This window comes from Bos javanicus, chromosome 26, assembly GCF_032452875.1.
Source record: "Bos javanicus breed banteng chromosome 26, ARS-OSU_banteng_1.0, whole genome shotgun sequence".
NCBI lineage: Eukaryota > Metazoa > Chordata > Mammalia > Artiodactyla > Bovidae > Bos > Bos javanicus.
In genome coordinates, this window is record NC_083893.1 from 19264651 (window position 1) to 19285185 (window position 20535).

The window sequence follows — 20535 nt, forward strand, 5'->3', positions numbered from 1 at the left end:
AAAGCTATGACCAACCTAGACAGCATATTAAAAAGCAGAGACATTATTTGCGGACAAGGGTCCATCTAGTCGAAGCTATGGTTTTTCCAGTAGTCATATATGGATGTGAGAGTTGGAGCATAAAGAAAGCAAAGCACCAAAGAATTAATGCTTTTGAACTGTGGTGTTGGAGAAGATTCTTGAGAGTCCCTTGGACTGCAAGGAGATCAAACCAGTCAATCCTTAAGGAAATCAGTCCTGAATATTCATTGGAAGGACTGATGCTGAAGCTGAAGCTCCAATTCTTTGCCCACCTGATGCGAAGAACTGACTCATTTGAAGAGACCCTGATGCTGGGAAAGATTGAAGGCGGGAGGAGAAGGGGACATCAGAGGATGAGATGGTTGGATGGCATCACCGACTTGATGGACATGAGTTTGAGCAAACTCTGGGAGTTGGTGATGGACAGGAAAGCCTGGCGTGCTGCAGTCCATGGGGTCACAAAGAGTTGGACACGACTGAGCGACTGAACTGATTTTTTTGTAGAGCTGGGAAATAGTGGTGGCCTGTAATGCCTGGCCAGGAGAGGGTAAGATGGGAATGACCCCAATTTCAGGGATTCTCAAACCCTGCTGTGCACCAGAGTTACCAAGGGGCTGGTTTAATGCAGGTTCCTAGGCCCCATCCCAGCCATACAGAGTAGGATGTCAGGGGGAGGCCTAGACATCTGCATTTTAACCAGCTTCCCATGATTCTCATGTCAGTGGTCCCTAGCAACACCCCTGGGGCAAACGCCCTCCCTCCCTCCTATAACTCAGGTGCTCAACTGCCAGCCTCATTAGGGAAGGCAGCTTCCCCTTCAGAGATGGAGAGGCCAGGGGAGTATTGTGTGGGGCACGTCCTCTTCTGTGAGATAAATGCCATTCTTAACAACCAAGTCACTTAGCTCAGAGTCCAATGCATTGAGCTCCATCTTCTGCCACCTCTGGGACCTTCATACATATTAAGAAGCAAAAGTAACCACTCAAACTTCCCTGGGCAGTTTTTAAAAGAGATCTGAGCTACTCAAATTCATTTGGAATTCAAAGCAAGTGGTTAGAAACTGGCATTAATTAAATATTTAATTGATGCCCGTTAAGGCTGGAATACTGGCTTTAGTTCAAATTTATGACATGGCTGTATTTTTTATAGCTGCACATATATTGCATATAGGCCATTGGTTCCTCTCATGTAATAAAGTGTTGGGTATATTTATGCCCATTTTATAGGACTCGGAGCATAACTGAAGTATTGCAAGCTATTATGGAGACATACAGTATTTGCTTTTATGACATTGGTGGTGGTATAAATTTGCTGTTAAGTCACCGCTGATCAGACCAGTAACCACCAATTACAACTCTGGACCTCTGGAAAAGTTTGGGCTGCTTTACTACAATCCCTTTTATTATGCAGTTTTGGGGCACCTGTTGAAACAAAATGAAGTCTGTTTGCATATTTACAAGATCAGGGTGGTTAAATGTTCCCTCATCTCATGTGGCTGAAACAAAGTCCAGAAGCAAATTTCCATGACTTAAAACATAAATTTGGAGATCCACTGAAGAACAGGGTGGGTTGTGGGTGATAGATGCATGTGGGGGATGGGGGATGGCAATAGGAGCACACAGATCCCCTCTTGCTCTTTCATTCAGCCTTCAGAAATGCTTGACCTGGGCCTCTGACCTCTCAACAGTGACTCTTTCCACCTGCAGGAGGAAGGTGGAGGAGCTGGAGAATTCCTGGTCTTTCAATAGCCAACAAAACTGTTGCTGAGTCAGTTTGGGTTCAGTAGTTAAAAGCGGGCCAGAGCTAGCCCTTCTTCCGGAGCAGCTCCTGGGGTCAGTAAATCAATTTGGCATAACTTTAAATTTCTACAGTGGCTGAAGTAGGCCCCAGTCTTTTTTAATGAACTCAAGAACCAGAAGACAGAGATCTGAGGCCCAACATCCTTCTTTGAAGTTTAAAAAACAACAGTAACAACAAGCAGGCAACAAACAAAACTGACCTTTTCTGAAAACTCGCTGTGTGCCAGGCCCACCCTGAGGGCTGCCCAGGCATGGCCTCGTTTGACCCTTGGAACAGCCCTATGTCGGAGGCACTGTTATTTCCCCATTTACAGCCAAGAAAAGTGAAGCCAGAGAAGGTGAGTGATTTGTCCATGGTCACCCAGCCAGAGAGGGGCTCAGCACTGAGTGAGGTCCCCCTGGTTCCGAGCCTGAGCTCTCAGCCCTCTGCTCTGGGGGCTTATTGTTGAGGGGTGAGGCGTGTGGAGGCTTTGATTCTCGAGATCCAGACCTAGGGAGACGAGGAAAGGAAGAGGCACTGGGTGGTCCAGAGAGAAAGTCCAGATACAACCACAGATGTCTTTGCCGCCTGTGCCAGAATGGGTCCCTTCCTCTGCATCACATGTGTCTCCTGCCCCTAGGTCTGAGAACAGTTCCCACAGCACCTGAATTGGCCAACTGAGCTGGGAGCTTAGAGCACTGTGGGCACAGATGACCCATGAGGGAAGAGCCCCCAGGGCAGTGACACTGATGTTGGCAGTGAGTGCCCTCCGGCCCTGTGTGAGCTGGAGCTCTGTGGGTGACCCACATACCACAGGGCCGTATGGGAGGCAGGAGGAGAAAAGACCGAGCTGGTGGTTTTAACCAGCGGTGATTCCCAGAAGGGGGCTCTCTGAGTGGCAGCTTGTGTCATGAGTGACAGGCCAGGCCTCAGCACTGAGGCGGGTGACCCCAAGGGGGCCAGGGCTGCCGGCATCGGCTGCCAGTACTTTCCCCCACTTACTCATCAGACTCAAAAAACAACTCCACCCACTTGTGGTGAACACTGCCCTGCATTTTTCACCTTTGGGCTACCATTCTGTGGAAGAAACATCAGTCTGGGAGGAAAGTTTTGGCCAAGTTCAAAGGGAAAAGCTTGAGGGATGGAAAGTCTTTGAAACCTCACTTGGATGGTGATTGCGTGACCCAGATTTTCCCTTTTCAAAAGTATGCTCAGAGCTCAAAGACCCGGCTGTCATGTAGATACACGGGCAGGACAGAGTCTTGGGGCAAACACACCATCCAAGCACAGCAGCAGCCTCGCTCAGAGAAACCTCAAGCCCAGCGGGCTGGGCCAGACTCCAGAGGGCAGCCCGGCTGCAGGCACTTCCTGTGGGCCTCTGGGGCCCCTGAGGAGAGTGAGGCTTCAGCCCACCCCACCGTCCATGGCCAGGTCCTCTCCTGGGCCTGGCTTCTATCTGGACACAGAGCCTCTCTCCCTTTTTCCCATTTTCATTCCCCCAGACCTGGATGCTGAGACCCTTGGAGGTGATCCTAGGAAACACTCCTGCTGGAGCTGGAAGGCAGCATGGGAGGAAGGAGAAGATGACTGAGTGAGTTACTACTGTGGGCATCAGGGGTTGAATTCTGCTGGGAAATAGCCCAGACCAGCAACTCAGAGTTAGCCCACCTGGGAGAAAGGGAACTGGGGTATTTATACTCCGTTGGGCATTGATTAGGGGCTGCCAGTTCCATCATTCCACAGCAGAGCAGGCTGCAGTGCTAAGGGGGGTCGGGGGAGCAGGGAGAGAGAAGGAAATTGGGCCACCAGCTCGGAGGTGGTAAAGGCTGAGGGACAGTGGCTGCACTTCCGTGTCTGGCCCATGCAGGTGGCTGCTTCCTAGACTCAACACTCCTAGGCGCTGCAGCTAGTAAAGATGGCCAACACCCCTGGATGTGTCCCAGGCTTCTCTAACAGGAAAGAGAGTACCTGTCCTCTCTCCTTCCATCTGGGAGAGAGGATTTGGCCCAGCAAGGAGAATGGCTGATGGAGGCAAAGGCAGTGCCCAACCCTCCACCCTGGGGCAGGCAGTTCAGGGGATGATTTTCCTAGAGTAGGATCACTCCTTTCTGCCTGCATCCACATCAAGGAGTTAGTTCCTCACAGTTCATTCCTGTCTGCCATAGGGAAGGCGGCTTTCCCGATGGTTCAGCAGGTAAAGAATCCGCTTGCCAATGCAGGAGACACAGGAGACGCGAGTTAGATCCTTGGGTTGGGAAGATCCCCTGGAGGAGGAAATGGCAACCCTCTCCAGTACTCTTTCCTGGAGAATTCTGTGGACAGAGGAGCCTGGTGGGCTACAGTCCATGGAGTCACAAAGAGTTGGACACGAATGAGTGCCTACACAGGAAGGAAGAAGAGGACGTACTGAGGGTGATAGTAAGGAGCCTGCAAGCCAGTCTCTCTTTAGTTTCCTCTCTCCAAAGTAGGATTGTCCAGCCCTGAGTTCTGGGAGCACCAGCCAGCAGCCCACGGCCATGCCGAGCCTGGATCTCACTACATAAACCAGCTACCAGGGCCTTGATGTTACATAGGCCTCGAGCATCCCATCAAAGCAGACTTTAGTTTGTTTGTCACATTGCACCCCAGGTCTTTTTAATCCTCCCCACCTGGCCCCCACGGCTGCCCCTATTCTAGAAGGGGCTTTGGGGTGCCCTGGCTGGGTCCCTGCAAACCAGGCGGCCCTGGTAGGTTCTGCTGATGAGGAGGCCAGAAGAGATAAGAGGCAGGAGGTGGAGGGAGCTGGGACTTGCTCCCCCTGGACAGGATTTGCTTCTTATTCCTGTCATCCTCACCCTGACAGTGGTTCTTCATCCTGGCAGCAGAGTCAGGTCCAGTCTCTAGCTCTTCTGTCTCACTTCTAGAATCAGCCTCCTGTGCCCACTCAGATGCCCAGCCAGCCAGCAGCACCCACCCTCAGAAGCCCAGGGCCCAGTGCCTCCCCCTGAGCCCTTCTTTTACGCTTCTACATCCCGACATCTCCAACCCTTCCTTGTTCCTGTCCTGGGGTGGTGGCAGCTCTTGCCTGTGTTCATTCTGTTTTCTCCATGTGTCTCCCCTCCTTTTTTCTCCTCTTTTTGAGTCATCCAATATCTGTTTAAGCAATTCTCTAGATCAAATTCTCTCTGTTAAAATAACTGCTGTGGTTTCTGTTTTCTGGATCAGACACTGACCCCATGGCTGCCAACAGACTACATGAGGAAGCTGTAATTCACCATCTGTTTTTCGTCATCAAAGGCTGCCAGCTAACCCAGTTACCACACTGCCATGAGGCTGTTCCAGCCCAAAGCGAAAAAAAAACCCTGATGCCTTGGTCAGCCTTTGTAACCTGATCATGAGCAGAGGAGGTGTTCCCTTCTGTCTTTAGAAGTAGTGAGGCTTCTTGGGTCCCTCGAGATCCTTGGGGTGCGGTTGGGTGGAGATCATGATGGGAGCACTGATTTGGCCTCAGGTCTCCTAATTCTTGCAGACCTCTCTGCTCCCCAGATGGCTCACACCTGTTCAGGTTTGAGACTCCCATGGCTCCCTCCCAGGTTGCCACCTTCCCTCCTCCTAGTCAGTCATTAGGGAAGGTCCTCTCGGTGTGGTGGAAAGGTCCCCACAGGGCCCAGACCAGGACATCCACAATCTTGGGGCTGGAAGAGAACCTAGAGATCAACGGTTCCCACCCATGGAGAAACCATGACACAGAGAGGTTAGGCAGCTTGCCCAAGGTCACACAGCTTGTCAGAGGCAAGCCCTAACATGGGCTAGGGCCAAATTCTGTGTCTCAGTGGGGGGAGTTCCAAGGTCTTTCCATGAGCTACACTGAAATTACCCTTCCTGAAAGCCTCTGCAGGCCAGCTAAGGTCAGCCTGTTTCTGTGCAGTACCCTTCTCTCCTAGACTTCCTTACAAGTTAGCATTTTCTATCTAGTTCTCTGCTTCCTCTGATTTAGCCCTGAGCTTCCTCTGAGCTTCTTATTCTATACTTCTGGTCCACCCTGCTCCCTCTACTGCCCGATTCTCTGCTGGTCCTAACTGCCCTCTCCCACCCAGCCCTAGGTCTCTCTATCTCTCTTACAGGGGTAGGGGCTTTCACTTCCCCATTTGCAGGTAACCCTTAGCAATTAGTCCTGGCTCTTGGGTTATGTAAACAGTGGCTCAGCCCAGCGTATAACCCTGTAATCATAGCAAGTCCCTGCCTCGCTGCTCCATGGGCATTGATTAAGCTGTCTTTCCCTAAAAGACTGTTTTTTTTTTTCCCCCTATAATTGCAGGCTTGTGGCTATCATTCTTCTGAGGATTTTTGGGAAGATGGGGTGCCACCCTCAAAAGTACACAAGTCATCATCCTGTGGCTTAGCCTAAGGTGCTCCCCAAGGCACTGCTTTCTGGCAAGCTTGCTAGTGCAGAAAAAGGAAAGCCATCATCTCCTTTGAGGAGTGAAGCAGAGGCAGTTCTTAGAAATCACATCTAACACTTTTACCCCCGGCATAGCACAGTTAGGCTCAACTGATGTTGGCAGAGTGAGACTGTTTACCCTAGTTCAGGACTTTCGAGTCTGATGTAAATCCAAATCACCAGGGAAGCTGTTTAAAAGTAAATTTCTGTTCCTCACCCCCCAGCACTACTGAGCTTCAAAACAGTCCCTGGGAAGCAGGAGGTTGTCTTAGGATCTCTGTTCTTTTAAAGACTCTCTAAATGATTCTGATGTTCATACAAATTGGGAAGCACTGCCTAGACAGATGGAATACATTGGTAGGAAAAAAGGATGCAGAGAAGGGTTTGAAGAACCTGGAGGATGAGACTGTGCAGTTAGGCCCTTTCAGGCTGAATATTTCTCCCAAAGCATGCTGTGTGGGGACAGACGCTAGATTCAGGTCTCTCTAGGTATGGTCAGCCCTTCTTGGTCAGGAGCGTCTCTTTTGGGGTCACACTGCACCTGGTCCACAGACAGAGGCCCAGCCACTCTGACATCCTCCCTGCTAGGGAGACAGGGAGCTCTGTGAAAGTACAAGGAACTTCTGTGAAAGTATTCAATACAAGGTTGCAATGTTTTCCACCACAGCCCTGACACAGTGAAAATTATCAGGTGGCATTGGTAAGTCCCACTTTGACAAGACCATTAGCTTTTTATTTTGCATGAATCTGATGATAAGAAAAACACATGTAAAATGTATGTGACTAAAGTACTTTTGATTCTATCACTCCTAAAATCCTATCTGTCATTTATTATCTATCTACCTATGGGATAACAATTTAACAGCTTTTATGCATCAACCAGCATCTGAAAGTAGTTTGTATTGGAAATCCAAGGATGCTACTGTCTGTGGGAATGGGAATGGTTATCTCCCCTGGGGGATGGCTCTCCCTGCCCAGTGGTCATTTTCCTGTTGGGTGAGCTGCCTCTAGTTTGGCTTGTTTGGATCAGGGGTCCTTCCAAACTGGCCCAGTCAGATTTTTTCCCCTCTAGTAAACTGCAGTTGGGACTGAGAAAGTGGAGCTGGTCTTACCCAGTCTTTATTTTCAACCAAAAAAGTGAATACACATGAACAATGGACGGCATATTCTGCCAAACGGTTGGAAGAACAGAGACAGCCGCTTGCAGATTGAGTAAGGAGATGTCAGAGAGAAGCAGAGATGGGAGATGGTGGCGGGTCCTGGGGAGGTTGGTGCACTGGGGTCTTGGCTTCCCTCAGACACTCCATGTCCTTGTAATGTGATGCCCATTAAAAAAAAACCAAAAAACATAAACCAATACCCATTTTCGTTTCCTTGTCACCACTGAATCCTAACTTATGAGCAGGGAAAGGAGTCACCAGTCCAGGGACTGACAGGTTGCTAAAGCAGCCTAGGCATAGTATTGAAGCTACCTGGATAATAATGTTAGGCATTTGTTACTGAGCACCTACTGTATGTCAGACACAAGATGAGTGTTTCATAGTCACCAACTATTAGAATCTTTTCAATGACCTTAAACAACGAATGTTATTATTTCATTTTCTAGAAATGAGAGCGGAGGCTCAAAGGGAAGGGACAACATGCCCAATTCACAAAATGAGTATAGAATTGAGATTCAAACCCAGGTCTATCTGACTTGAAAGTCCAGCTTCTTTCAACTACACTTCACTGCTTTTTCATGTGGTGTAAAACGGAGGAGGATGCAGACACTGGCAAGCTGTTTATATTTGGTGTAGCTGGTATCCGGAGGGCAAAGCCTGGAAGACAGAGGTGGTGGGCCCAGCTCCAGGCCTGAGGGTCTGCTAGGTCAGAAAGAGTTTTAGCAGAAGCTGTTCAGGACCCTGGAGAGCTCCCAAGGACAACAAAGCCTAAACCCTCCTACCTGGGTAGCTTGGCCTCTGTCATGAACCTCAGGAGGCTGAAGGCTGTTCACTGGCATATATGGGAGTGGGAGGGGGAGAGGGTTATTCCTCTGGACCCCAGAAATTATCCGGGTCATCCCATGCACTCCCATACCCTACCTAGGTGTTTCTCTGCATCAGCTTTTGGGAAAGAATGCTGACTCAGGCTGTCCATGTCTCCATGTTCAAATCGTTGAAAATAACTTAAATAATTTCTTTCAAGCTAATCCACCTTTTCATAGATGAAGTGACTGGCAAATGTGATCTGTTAATCATGCCAAGCCTCCTTCGGCAGTGTAAAGCCAAACTGGCTGATTTGCATAATAAAAGGTTAAAATTATGAGCTGTATAGGGAACAAATAAAGCTGATCATTCAGGCTCAAAATCTGTGACTGAGCATCTTTACACTTGCTTTTCACATTTGCTCCATCATCACATGTCTGCCCTCAGCTCAGTCTGTTTATTTTTAATCCATGTTTTCCCCAAATAGATATTAGCAATATTCCCTCGGTTTTCTGGCAGCACCCTCTGCATCAAACAAGAGCAACAGCATTTCTTTGACCCTATGCATTGGGTGTTTTCCTTGACACCATAAATGGAGCCTTTGCATGGTATTTAAGTTGGCTTTTTGTGGGAAGTGTTGGCTAGTTCAAACTTCCTTAATAAGTTCTCCATGACTGCATCTGCGATGTAATGAAAATCTTCTGAATATCAGTGGGCAGATAATGAGCCCACAGGCAGTGACCAGGGTGAGGGCCCAGATGGAGGGAAGGGGGTGGGGTGAGTGAGGGGAAGTGGGAGCAAAGCTGTCTTCCTCGCTCCTAAAGGAAACAGAAAATTAACTAACCCACTGCCTGACTTTTCTCTTCTCCCCCGATTTGGAGAGATGCTGGTGGAGTGTATCCAGGAGTTTAATGTTCTTTCCCAGCCTCTGTAGGAGCCTGAGGCCCAGGAGTCAGCTTTCCTGGCCCTCTCCTCTCATGTTCCCCTCTGGGGAGGAAGTTAGCTAGAATTTTCCTTTCCCGGCTTAGAGAGAGACCTTGGAAAGAGAGTCTCAGTGCTTTTTGGATGCATTTGGCTTTGCGTCTCTATTTATTTCTCTCCCATGCTGTCCTGACTCTCTGTACCTATGGCCTCCATCAGCATCCTTTACTTACATGGCCAGAGGCAGCTTCCAGCCTCCTGCCCCCTTCCTGTTCCAAGCAGATGTTGGCTTGTGCTCCTCCCTCTACCCGGGGGCCTCTGGTTGGGGAGAGCTGAGGAGGCACTTAGGGACCCATCAATCTGCTCTCTGAATTTATGGGGAACCACAGGCTGACCATCCCAGGCCGAGCCAACTGTTCAGGCAATGGAAGGAGACAATCAGAGGTCTCGATGGGGCCGTTTTGGAAGAATCTGAGATAAGAGAAAGAGCAGAGCTGTCAGCTCAGGTCACCCCATACCACTGTGCAGGGGACAGATCCACAGTCACGGGGGCCTTGTTCATGTCGTATACATTGTGGACTTGTAAATGAATTGTGACAGTTTCCTGGCACTCAGGTGTCTTGTACTAACAAAATCAGTATATTACAACAATTTCTCAGCAGAATTGTGGAAGGGGAACCATTTTCTATTTCATCCAAGGATGCAGTGTAGAAAGGGCCAATACCTGTTTGGAAACCCCATAAATTTTGAGGGACTTGCTGCACCATGCATAGAGTACATCTCATGCCACCAATTGTGCCTGGCCCTGGGAATGTGACACTAAACTGGTTTCCAACCTCTCAATTCAGTGTAGGAAGTATGGGAGCCATGGACTGGGCTGCTCACTCGACTAAGCAAAACTCAGATGCTGATCTACAGACTGTGGTTGCTGTAAAGCCCCTGACCTTACCCTCCCAGGGATGTTGGGAGGTGCGAGTGTGAAAATGATGCCCACATGCTTTGGAATCTGGGGTTTGGCATTGTTTAAGCACTGTAACCCTAAACACACAGAGCTGAAGCAGGGACCAGGGCACTCCCCACCTCTGCACACAGCAGTCCCATTTCATCCTTCTAGACATTCCAGAGCTGCTGGAGTAACAGTCTGCTTTTCAGAAGAGCCATTCAGTAGCTGTGGCCCTGTCTGGCCCCTTTGGCTCTTCCCGTAAGGGAAAAAAAACAGAGAGGCGATGCTGGCAGTAAACAGAGAGGGACCAAGGGCCAACCATATGTCTGGAAAGGGGTGCTGCTCGAGCCAGGTATGGAGCTGTTACTCTAGTCAACAGATGACCTGGCCGAGCAGCACAGCCAGCGAGTCTCCAGGGAGGTCACTGTGAGGCCAGGAGCTGTGGCTTTGCCTCAGTGAGGATGCAGATCCCCAGAAGTCAATGGAGGGATTGGAAGGGATGATCTCTGAGGTCCTTGCCAACTCTAATAGGTGTGGTTCCGGGCAGCTCACTTCCTGACACAGCCTATAGGTGCCAGGTAAGGAGATGGCTCACATGTGGGTTTGTGTCCATGTTGGCTCTGGCCCTGAAGTGTTCAGGCCACCCTCAGGCAGTTGGGTTGGAAGGAAATGCATTCCTCTCCCATCCGGGGCTGGGCATGCCTCAGCCCAGCTTGGCAGCCCCCACTCCTAGACAGCTGGTCCCCCAGCTGGAGCACACGGAGGTGCCAGGGCAGCAGAACCGCTCATGCAATTGATTTTAGAGAGAGGCTTGGAGGTTATGAGTTCCCCCCCCGCCCCGGCCCCCCGCGCCACCCCCCCACCCCGAGAAGCTGTTCCCTGCAGCCAAACATCTCAGCTTAGGGGAATACAAAGCTGATAAAAATAGACTTTAGCCAGAGCAGCAGAAGTGGGAGGAGGGAACAGGGAACTCAGACCCTTTCCTTCCTGAAAATTCAGCACCAGGCATATGCTACCCCCACCCTAGAGGAGAGGACAACTGGTTCCTGGAGCAATAACTTTCTGCCATCTCCCGTTTCCCGAACCGCCTGTGACAGTGTGTGGACCAGTTTCCTCACTCAGGGAGGGAGGGCTCCTGTCACTATTCATGAGAATGGTTGTCAAGCACATCTCCCCTGGCCAGAAATAATAATAGTAATCATGGTAATAGTAGCAATAGTTGCTAACATTTAGTGAGTACTGGCTATGTGCTGGAAACTGCTAAATGTATTATTTCATTTAATCTTCAGAGCAAAAACTCTATTAGCTCCATTCCCCAGACAAGAGATGGAAGCTCAGAGAGAGTAAGTTGTCTGTAGCTGCCCAGCTGGTCAGTAACAATGCCAGGATTCCAAGTCAGGGCTGTGCAGTCATAAAGCCCACATGCTCAGACATGCAGTATGAGGGAGCAGACCTGCCTGTGGGGCTTGTGGAGCCCATGCTGCAGGGAGGGGAAGTTTGAGCAGCCAGAACCCATGGGGAGGAGGACAGAGTGACGACAGGTGTTGGTGGCTCAGATGTCCAGCACTTGGGTGGTGGTGGTGGTGGATGTCATGCAGGAAATACCCGGGGGTGTGGGGCTGGCAGACAAGCTTGGCTACCTGGAATCTGGAGAGGTGGGGGTGCTCTGGGAAGGTTATTCATGTGTGCACGTCCAGCAAGAGGGCAAACAGGTAAGCCAGCATGTAGGGGTCGGCCCTGGGGAGGGAGGCCAGGTGACGAGCCCTACCTCACATTCGGAGATTCCTCTGAAGCCTTCAGAAGCTTCAACAAACTAAGAACACCAGGCCTGCCCAACCAGCCTCTCTGGAGAGGGGCTTCTGGAGTGGGTTTTACACAAGGTCTTTGGGTGATTCTGATTCAGATGCTTGTGTGTGTATGTGTATTTGTGTGTGGGGCGTGATACTTCTGGAAACTCCAGTCCAGGAGAAGTGATGAGAGCTGGGAAGGCCCAAATCTCAGAGAAAATGGACTTCAGGACAAGTAAGGCTGGAGCTTGAGCAACAGACACGAGACGAGTGCTGGCCATCAGGACAGTGGCACGGGGCTCCCAGAGGTGCCTCCCCCTAGGTGAGTGGCATTGGGCCCCCCATCAGGTCTCTCCATGTGGGGCTGATGGGGCAAAATTTAGGATTCGGGCTTGAAGCAATGGGGGTGGGAGAGATCTTGTCATCTCCTCACTTAAATCTTTATAGGGGCTTCCCTGGTTTTGTTCAGTCACAAAGTCATGTCCAGCTCTTTGAAACCCCATGGACTGCAGCATACCAGGCTTCCCTGTCCTTCACTATCTCCTGGAGTTTGCTCAAACTCATGTCCATTGAGTCGGTGATGCCATCCAACCATCTCATCCTCTGTCGCCCCCTTTGCCTCCTGTCCTCAGTCTTTCCCAGCATCAGTGTCCTTTCCAGTGAGTCGGTTCTTCACATCAGGTGGCCAAAGTATTGGAGCTTCAGCTTCAGCATCAGTCCTTCCAATGAATATTCAGGGTTGATTTCCTTTTGGATTGACTTATTTGATCTCCTTGCAGTCCAAGGGGCTTCCAAGAGTCTTCTCCAATACCACAGTTTAAACGCATCAATTCTTTGGTGCTCAGCCTTCTCTATGATCCAGCTTTCACATCCATACATGACTACTGGACAAACCATAGTTTTGACAAGACAGACCTTTGTCAGCAAAGAGATGTCTCTGCTTTAATACACTGTCTAGGTTTGTCATAGATTTTCTTCCAAGGAGCAAGCGTCTTTTAATTTCATGTCTGCGGTCACCATGTGCAGTGACTTTGGATCCCAAGAAAACAGGGCTTCCTATTCCTACAAAATAAACCCAGACTCCTTCCGTGGCCGTCATGACTCTGTGTGATTGAGCCCTTGGCTGTCTCTCAGGCCTCATTCCCTTCCAACCTCCTTGCTCTTGTCCTGTTGTATCCATATTTCTCTTTCAATTCCCCTAATAGATGCTCCTCCCCACCTCTGAGCCTCTGAACACACTGGTCCTTTGCCCTGATGAACCAGTGATGGTCTCCTTCTCTCTATCCAGTCCTGAACGAAGCATTGGCCCACCTATCTGAGATGGCTCCCTGCACGCTCCACCCTACAGCTACTTCCCGTCTCTCTTCTCATTGCTTTCTTTCACGGCTCTCCCCAGTGATGTGATGTGATGCCCTCAGCCACTCCCAGGGGGCTGTCTGTCCATGAGGCTGGCGGGTGAATCTGGTTTCTCTGCGTATCCTTCACACTCCCACCTTGTTGGCACCTAATTAGTATTTAGGGTTGGGGGGGATGTGGGTAAGCTGCAAAGCTCAGGAAAAATCTCTCTGGGAACTTTTCTGAAACATTTTCTTTAATACTAATCTTTCGTTGTGGTGAAATAGGAGAAGGTCACATCACCTTCTGGTTTTGTTGTGCGGGTCTGAAAGCGATGAGGTTGGGGGAGAGGAAGTATGCTTTCACTGCCCCTTAAAACATGAAATAATAAATACAACATCCATTGATTGCTTACTCTTCTTCAAGGCTTTGCTGGAAATGCCTTCCCCCAACTGGAAGCCCTTTCTGATTGCCACCTACCTGAGCCAGTCAGATGTGACTGCTCCATTTCCTGTACTTTTGCTCACCTTTGGTATGTCTTCTATGGTGCTTACCATTCTGCCTGAATTGTGCTACATTTGTGTGCACGTCTTATGTGTTACATGGACATGTCTGAATTCATCAGGATGCTTTTGATGGTAACCAACAGAAACTCGGCACAAATCAGCATAACCCAAATGGAGTGTATTGACTCACATAACTAGGGATAAAGAGGGGGAACTAGCATTGGACATGGCTGGATGGATACAGGGTAGCTGTGATGGGAGCTCCTTTCTCTCCTGTCTCTCTGTCTCTCTCACTCTCCTTTCCTACATCTCTCGTTTCCTCCCCACCCCTCTCTCATTATTCTGTCTCTTTGCTCTTCTTTCTATACAGAGACCTCATTCTTTTCCACTGAAGAACCTTCTCTATGTGGTAGAGAATCTGACCACTGTCAGCTCCAGCTTATTGCATCACTGATCACTGTCCATGGAGGATGAATCTCTCTCCCATTGTCCTTATATCCAACCCCACCAGAGTGTTCCGATTGGGCCCTCTTGAGTCACATTCTTAGCCCTTTGACCAATCACTATGAACGGGGAGGAGGATTGATGTGGCCTTGGTTACACACACATCCTTTCAGCCAGGCACAGGCCAGGGATATTGGCAGCCTCACTAGGATCATATGATTAGACAGAGGAAGGAGTAGTTTGCCAAAGAAAGAGACATGGAAAAGGGGTGCTAGGCAGATAAAAGAAGCTTACTAAAATATCTTATAATGTCTTCTATTTCTATCCCGTCTCTGTTAGACTTGATGCAAGATCTTTTCCACACGCTGTTTCTAATCCTTTTAAGAACCAATAAAAGGTACATCTTATTTGTTGGGTATGGTACATCTTATTTTAAAAGATGTGGAAACAAAGTTCAGAGAAGTTAAGTGACTTACCAAAGCCACGTGGCTAATAAGTAGCTAGGCCAGGCCTCAGACACAGGTGTGTTTTCCCCCAAGGCCCAAGCTTGACCCACTGCATTATTATTCCTAGTGGTAGAGATTATCTAGGAATAAAGAGATAGGTAATCTCATATATTCCCACTTGGAACAACACTAATGAATATTTTAAAATTATTTTGTAATTTTTCTTTGGTATATAAGACAGGAATTTAAAATGTAATAATGTAATTTTAGTTCAGTGTATTATTAAAGGTTATATTATAAAGTTTATTTACTCTTTACTTACTCTTTAAAGAGTAAACATATCCATTATGTTTAAAGCTGAATTTGGGCATTTTCCCCATTGAATAAGAGATAAATGCTGTTTAATTATATAAAAAGGTGATTTGTTGACAAATTTTAATTTGATACATTATGTTTCATTTGGGGAGCAAATATATTTTGAAATTCAGGTTGTAATTATAGTTGTACCATAAAAACTGTTCTTGGGATCTCTTGTTTGGAGTTATTGAAATTTTTGTGTTTTGAAAAATCAGTTTTTTTTTTTAAATGTAGAGTTTTGTTCCATTCAATATTGAGATGAAAGAGAAAGTTTGAAAGTGCTATTTGTAGACACTTTTCAAAAACATATTACAGAAGTGGAGCATCTTCATTCTTAATAAATAAAAAAGCCAAGTTGACTATAATTGCCACTGTATGTTTTCTCTTTTTAGCATTGGTTTATGGAGTTCTAGGGAAAATTTCAAAATTATTCTGTTTTTTATGTTCCTCATTAACTTGATATTGTATTTCCATCTCAGAGTTCCTTATGCTTCTTGTCTTAAATCAATGGTCCATACTGAGTGTAAATTAAACAGAGTATGACTAAACATAAAGAGAATTTAATACTGCATGATAGTGAAAGCCACCAGGATGGTTCTCAACCATCGGCTGAGTGATGAGCCCATGTTAGCAGGCTGATCTGACCTCAGTGGACTCAAGGTAGGTACCCTTTCATGGGCATGCCTTCTGAGCACTTATACCATCCCATTTAAAAAAGTAATTATTTTATTAATTTAGAAAAGAAAGGGGAACATAGTATCATTGCCTTTAAGCGGATGAATTCCTTGCATTAACTTCAGGGGCCTTTGGGATCACAACCAACCATTGGGAAGTGCTTTGCAGCAACTTCCATCAAACTGTGGGGCTGGGGGCACATCCCAGAACTCAATCATCTTTGCACGTGGCACCCTTCCTGGCGCCAGCCCAGCACGTTTCCTGTAGGCTGAGAGGCTGCGTTGTTGTGGATTGGGGCGAGCAAGGATAAAAAGGAGGGAAAGTTCAATGACCCCTCTTTGAGAATATTCTGTTTCCCAGTTTTCAAGGGGGTTGACTGCATAGAGCAGATCTGGAGCGTGTCCGCACCACCAAGGAATGAGAAGTGGCAGAGAGATGCTGGCAGGGCTGGAAAGAGAGGCAGACACTCCCCAGCAACCAGTGTGTACTCCCAGGTCCTGTCCTCCCCGCACGAAGAGCCGAGATAATGAAGACAGAACAAGTTCAGAGAAGGGCAGCAGAAGCGATCCAGGAGACATGACTTACGGGAGGAGAGTTTAATTGGTTTAGCCTAAAAAGCCCATTACGCTCTCTGGTGGACACGGTGATGCTATAAATATCTGCAAGTTGACAACAAGGGAGAGAGGCTGGAATCCGTCTTTGCTGGGCACTGATGTTAAGGTTGGAGGCTTGGAGGGAGGGCAGAAGCTGCTCAGGGTTGGAGCTGGCTTTAGAGGCTTGAAGGCTTTTTCTCACAGTCAGAAGAAATCCTTTGTTCAAACAAAAGCATACGTGGAATTCTGTTCCACGAACAGCTCCAGCAGGGAGCCTCTTGAATGACGTGGAGGAGGGTCTGGGCCCTTTTCTGCCACCCTATCCCCGCCGCAGGCACCTCCCCAGGCTCCCTGGGCTTAGCTGGAAAACCTGAATCCCATACGAGGGAGTGACAGTGTCCAGGCAGGAGCCAGGGAGGGGGATACAAAAACGGGGATGGGATGCAGGTCCAAACAGGGTTGCTGGGCCAAGAGGGGTTTGGGATGAGATCCTGGCAGCTGTGATGCAGTCACCATCAAGCCTCCTGAAGAACTGAGCTCCTTATATGGCCAGTTGGGGGCAGGAACCCGGGGTAATATGCATGACCTCATGCGCATACGCTTGCTGGTCCGGACAGGAGTTCAGCTTTCCGGGAGCACCTCAGGGTGTCCAGGTAATAGTCCATTAGAAGGAATGGGTGGCAACCTCTGGACCTGGGGGCTGCCCAGAGCAGGCAGGGTGGCGAGGGTGAGAGTCCTAGACCCAGAGTATGGTCCAGATCTCTGTGAATCTGCTGTATGGCCTTGGTGGGGCTAGTTCTCAGTTGGGTAAGAACAGGGAGTGAAGGGAGGGATAAATACTGGGCCCTCAGATGAGACAGCTAGGCTGTGAGAGCCCACTGAGGGTTCCTGGAAAACCGCTTACCTTCTCCATGCCTTGGTTTTTTAATCTGTGAAATGGGACGGCAGCCTCATACAGCTTTTGTTGAGGATTAAATAGAGTGCCCCCCGTAGAAAGCTCAGCACAATGCCCAGGGCAGCTAAATGTTGGCTCTGGTTATTTTTATTCCATCAGTTAATTGGGTTCCAAGCTTCTTTGCAGTTTACTGTTGGGATAGGGGTTTTCTATAGGATAAGGAATGTGTCACAGAGGACAGCAGAGGAGATGGGGAACCGTACTGTCCCTGAGCATGCCAGGGCGAAGGTAGTCCTCCAACGCCATGGCTTCGGTTTCATGTGCCTCCTCTCACCCCATGTGTACGTTTGATCATCCGTTTATTCAGCTCACTCTTCTGGAACATCCTTCAACCACAGGCTAGGCACTGCTAGGGGTTGAGGCTGCCATAGTTCTGGCTTGGTCCCCACCCTTGTGGAGCTTGTGCCTGAACAGGATGATGGTTGACCTAAACCAGAGAAGTTGGTGCTTTGGCAGAGGGGCACAGGGCAAGGGCTACTAATCCAGACCTGGGGAAAAGGGACAGGAGGGCTTCCCAGGGCCTGTGAGGTTTAAGTGGAGAGATGATGGACACCTAGCAGCTGGCTGGAGAAGGTGGGAGGAGACGGGGAAGAGAAGGAAGGCTAGGGATGAGTGTGCTAGAAAGGGCAATGGTATGTGCAAAGGTCCAGGGGCCAGAGACAGCAGCAAACACTCATGAGCTTCAAGTCCTTAGGGACCACGGGGAGATGGGGTCAGCAAGGCCTCATGAATCAGGGGCCATGAGTGAGTAATCAGGGGCCATGTGTGTGATTTTTCCTCGGAGGGGTGGGTGGGTGGGGAGCCACTGAGGAGTGCTAAGAGAGGAACTGACATGCTCATATTGGTGTTTTAGGGACACCTCCTGATATTCTTCTGAGAATTGATTGAAGAGGCAGGTCTATGGACAAGGGACTGTTGGAACCCTCCAGATAAGAGAATGAGAGGGAGAGAGCAGGACAGAATTAAGAGATATCTAAGATGGCAACCCACTCCAGTATTCTTGCCTGGGAAATCCCATGGACAGAGGAGCCTGGTGGCCTATAGTCCATGGGGTCACAAAAAGAACTGGACATGACTGAGTGATGAAACAGCAAAAACAAAGGGATAAAACACGCACATCTGTGAAGGAGAGGCTGCAGGGCACTGGGGAGAAAAAGAGCCAAGCTTCTAGCCTGGGCACTGCTAGAGACAGAAAACTGGAGGGACAGGGGGATTGGGGCCAAGAACACAGTCCTTCCTTTTATGTCCTAGATATGAAGCTTGGACCTCTAACAATAGCTCTCCAAGGGTAGGGGCTATGCACCCTCCTCAGAGCCTGGAAGGGAGGCTGCCCTCCAGATAAGCCAGAGCGCTTCTGCATGTGAGCACGTCTGCTCCTTAAATGACTTTGTAAAGCCAGCTCTGTGTTTATCCTCACTACCAGTTACAGATGCAGAAACTGAGGCCCACAGAGGCAAACTAAATTGCTTCTGGTTGCAGAGTTGGTTCTAGTCCTGATCTGACACTAAGGGTGAGGAGAGCTATGCTAGGAACTGGTGCAGGGCCTCTTGCCCAGGAGGGCTCAGGAGTGGCCTTGGCAGGGGTGGGAGGGTGGGGGCATCCATTAGGTTTTCTAAAAATGTGTGTAGAAAAGAATGCACAGGTGACTTTTTCTGGGAAGAAGTTCTATTGCTTTCGTCAGGTTCTCAAAGGTTTCTGTGACCGCCTGATTATAAGGACCTAGAGAGGACCTGGGGCTTCCTGCTCCTGTTTGCAGGATCTGGGGTGAGGGCGGGGGAGGAGGACAGAGCAGCTGGCGCATCTGTGTGAGATGCAAGGAAGTTAGTGGCCCCTGGTTGTCCCAGGTGACAGGAACATAATCCAGTGACCTCTGGCCCACAAACATATATCAAGTGTGAACCAATAAGCAGGCCCTCTGTTAGGGGCTAGGAACCCAAAGGAGAGAGAGACACAGGGTGATCCTCATCTCCATGCCCTGGGGGAGTCAGTGAAGGGGGATCCATTGCACATATCCCTAACCTGTAGTTTTGGGGAGCAAAGTCCTAAAAGGGACAAAGTGAGGAAGGGTAGGGCGCAGAAGAGGAAGGGACTGGGACCTTGATTGATTGGAGAGGCCTCCTTCTGGTGTCTGCACTCAGAGAGCCTGTGTGTGTTTGTGTGTGCACTCTGGTCTCACTCATTCTGGGGAAGCGAACCATGCAGATGGGGCCCTAGGTCTGGAGGGAACCCTGGATGGGACCCCACACCTGGGAGCACATTCCAGCAGGTTGGAGGCTGGGTTCCTAGCAGTCAGGGCATTGGGTGGGTAAGTTGTTTCCTGGTGTTGACTGAGAAAGTGATGGGGGTGGAGTGAGAGGAAGTGGGTAAGAGGAGTGTGTGTGGTCCAGCAGAGAAAGGCTCTGGGGAGGCTGCCCATGGGCCCCCAGGGGACTTTCTTCCAGTAAAGGTGAGAGAAGCTCCGGCCCTGACCACACACAGCCCTCGGTCTATGCCCGTGTATATAGGACTGGCACTGGCCAGTACATTAAGACTAACACCTCCATAACTTTGCTACTAGCATCTCCCAACTTGCCAAAGAGGACATGAGGCACAGAGAAGACAGTTAACTCATCTGATCTCACATGGCCAGGAAGTGGTTCAGTTGGGAATCCAGCCCAAGTCTGGCTGACGTTGTCCCATTCTTGTCCCGGCCTTTGTCCTCAAAGAGTAGTGTTAGTCTTGTTCCTCCTCCCTTCTCTCTCTCCTCCCTACACCCCACCTACACCCAGACTCTGGGCCAGAGCAGGCTGCCAGGGTCTCCAGCTGCAGGCCTGGCTGGGACACCAGCTGGGGCTGCCTGCCGACCCATTCCCAGCCCTCTCCTGCCCTCTTATGGCCGCCCCTGAGCCAGCCTCTGCTACAGAGCTCCCTGGGGTTCACCAGTGACCTTGGCAAGGATGCCCAGGGCCCTGGCTCCTAGGAGAGACAGAGAGGGAAGCTGGGGAGCTCTTTCCCCCAGGGACCATGTCAGGAAGCACCCTTGGATCCTCTTTCCACAAGAGAACAGAGACAGCTCCATGTCCCCACCCCACCCCCCAACACAGCTCTCTGCTGCCTGGAAGTCAAAGAAAAACACCAACGACAGGTTCCTCTGCCTCATTCCTCCCAATTTCTCTCCTCTGACTTTGCGCTCCATTTAACCTCCAGACTTCGCAGTCCCCAGATCTCTGCTCAGTTAGTCCCTTTATCTACAAATGCAGGTTCCTGCCCTGAAGCACCTTCAATCCCACCTGGAAAATCCTACTTCCTCCTCCACTGCATGCCCCCAGCGGACACATGTTCCCTGTCTTCCCCTGGCAAGACACAGTTACTTTTAAAATCAACCTGAAACCCCACGACTCACACCTCGA

At 49.4% G+C, this 20535-nt stretch overlaps 1 long non-coding RNA gene across 1 annotated transcript; it reads left to right on the forward strand.

Annotated features, from left to right (window-relative positions):
* The first annotated feature begins 11473 nt into the window (after positions 1 to 11473).
* Positions 11474 to 13899, forward strand: LOC133239261 (uncharacterized). Its single transcript, XR_009733767.1, has 2 exons — positions 11474 to 11631; positions 12009 to 13899. It is a non-coding gene; the product is annotated as an uncharacterized LOC133239261 (long non-coding RNA).
* Positions 13900 to 20535: the final 6636 nt, after the last annotated feature.